The sequence below is a fragment of the Halyomorpha halys genome, unplaced genomic scaffold, assembly GCF_000696795.3.
Source record: "Halyomorpha halys isolate HHAL.00 unplaced genomic scaffold, Hhal_1.1 Scaffold1103.1, whole genome shotgun sequence".
Lineage (NCBI taxonomy): Eukaryota > Metazoa > Arthropoda > Insecta > Hemiptera > Pentatomidae > Halyomorpha > Halyomorpha halys.
This window is the reverse complement of record NW_027106647.1, coordinates 28,085-34,174: the sequence shown is the minus strand read 5'-3', so window position 1 is coordinate 34,174 and position 6,090 is coordinate 28,085. Positions and strand designations below refer to the sequence as shown.

General features: G+C 33.8%; 1 protein-coding gene across 1 annotated transcript in view; it reads right to left on the bottom strand.

Moving 5' to 3' along the window:
* Positions 1 to 5,822, bottom strand: part of AdipoR (adiponectin receptor) — a 46,622-nt gene extending 40,800 nt beyond the window's left edge. Inside the window, exon 1 of the mRNA XM_014432730.2 lies at positions 5,713 to 5,822. The gene's annotated coding sequence lies outside the window, so the exon portion shown is untranslated. The remainder of the gene's footprint in view (positions 1 to 5,712) is intronic.
* Between the last annotated feature and the right edge of the window lie 268 nt (positions 5,823 to 6,090).

Below are 6,090 nucleotides of genomic sequence, written 5' to 3'. Positions count from 1 at the left end.
TCAACTGGTCTATTGTGTGACGTCATTCTCCATTTAACAGACCAAGTAACAGACTCTCAGCCATGTTAAATGTTATTTCGTTTTACCACGGTAAAAGAAGGCAACTCGATTTAACATGAGTTTTTCCATTTAACATGTTAAAACATGAATACCCCTACATACATACGATGTTCTACATTGGAAAGAGCTTAGTTGGCTGACATGTGAGGGATCAATGCCATACCACAGTTGTTACAAGTTTGATATGATTATATTTTTTAAAAAAATATATAATTACTGTATTGTTGTTTTAAATTATTGACTTAATAAAAGCATCATTTCTAAAGCGTATAACTTATTATTTCTTTTTTTTTTTAAAGTATTGTTTTTTATGTGTTTCAGTTAAAACTGCAAACAGGCTTTTACAAACAGATATTTTTCCATTATTGATGAGTTTTTTATTTTTTAAATAGATTCATTTTTTATAAATAAAAACATTTCATTCATTCATTCATTGATAGCTAGCTGACCTAATCATAACGGTTCGCTATTGCTGTATTAGAGAATGTATATGGACTCAATGAACACAATTGATACTTTGTTATAAATTATTGTATATAGTTATGACTTTTTGTTAATATAATAGAGTTTAATGGAATCAAAAATATTTTTTCTTATTATTCGAAAAGAGACGAATCGAAAAGTGCACAATAAGCATATTTTATGAGCTATAAACCGAAAATGCTTAGTTTTCTTCATGATTTTTTTCTACTCAAGAATTCGGGAATTTCATTGTCTTAAAACCTCCCCATGACGAAAGGGAACATTATGAAAAAAACTGCTCGCAAATCGGTCTAGTAATTCAAAAGTATATTGTGGACAAAGATTCGACAGCTCTCTTTTACATATATAAAGACAATTTTCATTTTCACTTTACTTTCTGTAAAGCTTTACATTAAATGGTTGTTGCCAATAAATATATTTTAATCAAGACCCTTAATAACAATGGAAATTGATTAATAGTTTAATGAAAATTATGTTAAATAGCTTATAATTAACATGTGTTTTGATTGTTTAAGGGTAAAATTAATTTTCCTTGAATATTATTTACAATACCTACATTTTAACTAAAATGCATTTAAGAAGAGTGGACGCATCTGATTGACAAACCACATGTAATCAGAATGCACGGTGTTACTTTACAGTTTTCATTTGAAAATGAGAAAAAGAATTTCTTTTTAACGGTACGTAATAAATTTAATCCATATATTAAATAATCCTCGAATTATTATTGGTTAATAATGGTTGTAATGTATGAGAGAATCTCTAAAATAAGTTACGTCATTCATCTTAGTTATGGCTTAAGTTTAAGACAAAACAAAACAGCATCTATGAGTGAATTTGTGTGTAAGTTGGTCTAAAAACCTCAATGATGTTTTCATTATCAAATACAGTAAAGACATTTTTCGTCGTTTTAGTTTGTTTATTTCTAATTTATTCGTTGAAAGTATGGAGTTCGAATTGCACAAAGTACGAAAGAAGCAGGTTCCTGAATCAGCGAAATACTACGGCTTCAAAATCGATTGACATTGTCATGAGGAATCGTGCCAACGAGGAACTTACCTTAAAATCTTCTTGTCTGAAACATGGGACATGGTGGGTCGAACCTTTGATAAATATACCGGTAGGGAACTCTGTTAGGTTCGGAGCCGAATCCGACAGTATATTGCTGAGTCTCGAGGGAGGTTTCACTTACTTTACGGCAGTCAACTTAAGCGAAATCATTGTATATTTCATCAATCCATTCATAGGGCGTAATAAATACGAAGTCATCAGTACAAATGATCAAGACTTCCACATCGGATATTGGGTTTGTGATGGATACAATTCAGAGATAACTATAACAGTTTATGAAAGAAAACTCTCCAGAGAATACAGCATTGCAGTAATGTCTGATCCACAGCCTTGGAGACTGGACAAGAACGATATACCCAATTCCTTGGCTAACAAGAATTATTGGGAGACATTAAACAGGAATGTGGTTGACAGCATTAATATACTTTCTAAAAGTCAGCCGATCGATTTCGGAATCATCAATGGTGACATGACTGAATTCGGACGTCAAACAACAAGACGGAGTTTTTACAAGATATATGATCAGTTGTCGTTTCCGTACTATTACGGACTGGGAAATCACGACTACAGTAACAACGTAGGTGAGTGCACCGAAGGATTCAGTTTCAGCAAGAATGCTTGTGCTAGGGGCGCTGTAAAGGAAATGGCTTCCAAGATTTCTAGATACAGCTCTGAACTTTTGTCCAATTTCGATAGTGATTATGATCATTACTACGGAAGTGGAAGTTTGGCATACTCTTGGGATCACGGCCTTCTTCATTATGTACAACTTCAAAACTATCCTACTTATAGAGTTGATCTCGATCATTATGCTTTACCGACTATACACGTTAATTCTTCTCTGGACTGGTTAGAAATTGATCTCAAAAGAGCAAGAAAACGAGGAAAGACGATAGTATTGAATTTCCACGACGCTCTAGATAAGTTCGTTACTGAAAGTAGCAGAGATAAATTGGATAGATTTAGTGCTCTTATTGTTAAATATAGAGTTCTCGCTATATTTTGTGGCCATACACATTTCCTGGGTATATATTTGTTGGGAACTTGGGATCCCCTTTTTAAAAGAACAGCTGTCATCAACAGTGGAGCCTTGTTCAAGAGCAATTACTACATCGTAACTGTGAAAGGCAGATGTTTATCAATTTCTTCGTACACTGGTATCCATGGTATTCCGAAATCGCTAGACAAAGTTGAGATATGTGATGAATACAGGTAAATTAATAGGAAAAGTACTATGTGAAGTTAGGTTTATATACATATATTATTATTATTATTATTTTACAGTTAAATTATTATAATGTTTACTTGTATAATATATGAATAATCTTAAAAATAAAACTGTTTTATCCAAATAGTTGTTTAAAATTCTTGATTGCTAAAATCGAGAGAATATTTAATTATTTTATATGTTTAAATTTTATGCCCTTTCATATCTACACTTCACCACATTCCGCAAATCCAAGACTTATAAACAAATGAAGCAACAAACGTCGATATCCACACGCTTGTTTTGTTCTTTTGAATGTTTTTGGATATTACATTTGATTTACTCTATTTTTGTTATAAAAATTAACAAAATAAAGATAGTATATATGATCGAAATTCATAGAAATAGTACAATATAACCTACATATTCAACTTTTCGTTCTAGAAATTTTATCAGCTATTTGTTAATTTAATAACCTAAACAGAAAATGTCTTCGTAAACTTGTTCCTTGTTAAATAAACTTAACAAGATTTTAAATAATGTGAATCTGAAGGTTGGGAAATTTTTTTTAATTAATTAAAACACAGATTGTACAAACATTTATCCGTGAGCAGTTTTAAAAGAATGATAACTAACACAAACATGTGGATGCAGTATTGTACTTTGAGCCATTTGATTTTTGCTCAATAACCGACACTCAAGTGGCCGGTCTCAGATTCAGGCCAATTTTCAGCCAAGGCAAATAACCCATCCACTCGCTTGCAGAATTTGCTGTTTTCTGGTAAACGAGAAGAGGCACCTTAAAGGAGCTTTTATACATCTAACAAACCATGGCAAATTCGAATATGCCCAAGTTTGCAAATGGTTTTTTGAGTGACAAAAGGGTCTGAATTTGTAACCGACTCGTTGGGCATAAATCAAAGTGCGTTCAGGCCAGCGATTGAGAGGCGTCCATACTTTAATATTGTTTCAAAACTGCCAAAGGTGCCCACTCTACACGGCAAATCAAAGTGCTGACATTGTGCTACTGCGTGGAGTACCCCAAGGCGGCGTCTTATAGTCTTCGCTATTCAACCTGGCCATAGACCATCTGTACCGCGACCTGTGTGTGCAAACCTTTGCAAGTAAATATGCATATAAGCCCAATAGTCAACGATGCAGCGGAAAGAGTCATCAACAGCGTACAGGGAACTTTTAAGGAAGTTGGTTTGGGTTTCGAACCTCAAACCTCGAACAATTGTGAGCATCATTATAGATAAAGGAGAGCTGGAAGCAACGAAGGTCTCCCTGGAGAACGGAGATAGCATCCAAACAATGAAAGAAGGAGATACTATAAAATATTTAGGATGCACATTCTTAGGATTGCTACAGTTCAAGAAAGATTTGGTGACCAAGATAAATGAAAATTTGATTCACCTCGTCGCCTCTTGCAGGCTTAAGCCCGATCAGAAGTTTAATTTTGCCATCCAATATTTGTTCTCGGATCTTACCCTCTCCAAAGCTATCCAGAGGAACATCGAATCAATGTGTCGATGTTAGATGGCATCGACACAATGATTCATAGGAGTGTCAAAGCCATTATATGGTTACCTGAGAACACCTCCACGGCGATGTTGTACGCTCTGAGGAGGTTTCGAGGTTTATGCTTAAGGCTTAATCCGCTGCCAATTGGAGGCTGTCCTATATACCCGCTGCATTACAGTCCACATTCGATTATTCAGCCGAGATTGCTGAATGTGCCGTAGACTGGGCGTTGATCAGAAAAATCGGAGTGCCTTGAAGTTGAATATACAGGATGCACTCCTGCGTGGAGTTCCAGTTGTAACATAAAGGCTGAAACGCCAGTACATATGCTAGGGAAATGCCCCAACAACTCCCTCCTCATAACTCACAGACACTACAGAGTAAAATACGAGTTACTGAAACTCCTAAAAGAAAGAAATTTAGTCTCCTCCCAAGAGGTCTGCTGTATGGATACGGATGGATCCCATACTATATGCGGTTACTGTAGCTTTCCCTAAGACGGGGAAGTCAATAATCATTCTTGATTACACCGTAAGATATGAAAATAATGACCTTGACCAGGAAAATAAAGTGGAAAGGGAAAGGAAGGAAATTTACGATAAATGCTTCCCTTTCCTTGAGGAAAAGTACTTTGATGTCATCGGAGAAAGAGACTTCAAAGTGAGAGGCCTCTGGTTCGGAGCCCGTGGAACAATACCTAGTACAATTAGGAGCTTCATGGAGAAACTCGGGGTCGATTTCCAGGAGATGGCAAAGACACTTAACTCCCTAGGAATCATCCACCATCACATGGACGAAACCTTATGAGAAAAGAAGTCATCTCGAGGAAGGATGACATGCAAATGTTTCATATAAGATGTATATATAGATATATAAATATATATATAGATACTTGTTTTGAAATGAACGAGGATTAATTTCAACTCAAAGTAGATAATTAAATGAAAGTTGGATTAAACACACACTGCACTAAATTTATAGCTTAATTTTTCGGTAGGTAAGTACCTACTTCCAATATTTCCCTACTTTGAATTAAAATGAAAAAAAAAACGCTAAGAATACTCTTCTCAAGTTTTGTCCCATCATTATCGATAAGGTATTAATGACCATTATGACTCAGAATAACTTTCTAACGTTTGCTAAATGAGTTATTGATAAGAACTTTGTTAAGAAAAGATGGCGTTATCTATTCTAAACGCTGTAAAGTAATATTCAAATTTAAACAAATATGACGTAATTAAGTTTACTAATAAGCAAATTAAAAATAAAAAACTGTGTATTTTTAAAGTATTATTTTATGAAAACTTTTGTAAAATATGAATGAAAATATAAATAAAAATATCTCGATGAAAAAATATTAAACTTACAAACGATGTTCATCGTGCAAAAGCCAAAACGAGGCAACGATTCAACAGATGTGTTGTAAGTAATTCATAACACTGTACCCTGTACTCACCGATGGAATAACCGCAATAGATTAAAGTGCAATTGATAATTTTAAGATTTTAATCTTCAAGTATTTATTTAAGAAATGAAAACATTTTACGTTTTATTTAATTCTCATGCGCATGAAGTTCAATAAATCAATGGGTTGCTTCACAGTACATTTCCACTAACTTTATGAAACATAAAATTAAAAGTTATCTCTTTTAGGAAAATTTCAATTTATCAATTGATTTTTTGACTGAACACATTTAGGTATAAAATCTGATCAGTCAAAAAAATAATTGAAAAGTTGTAATTTT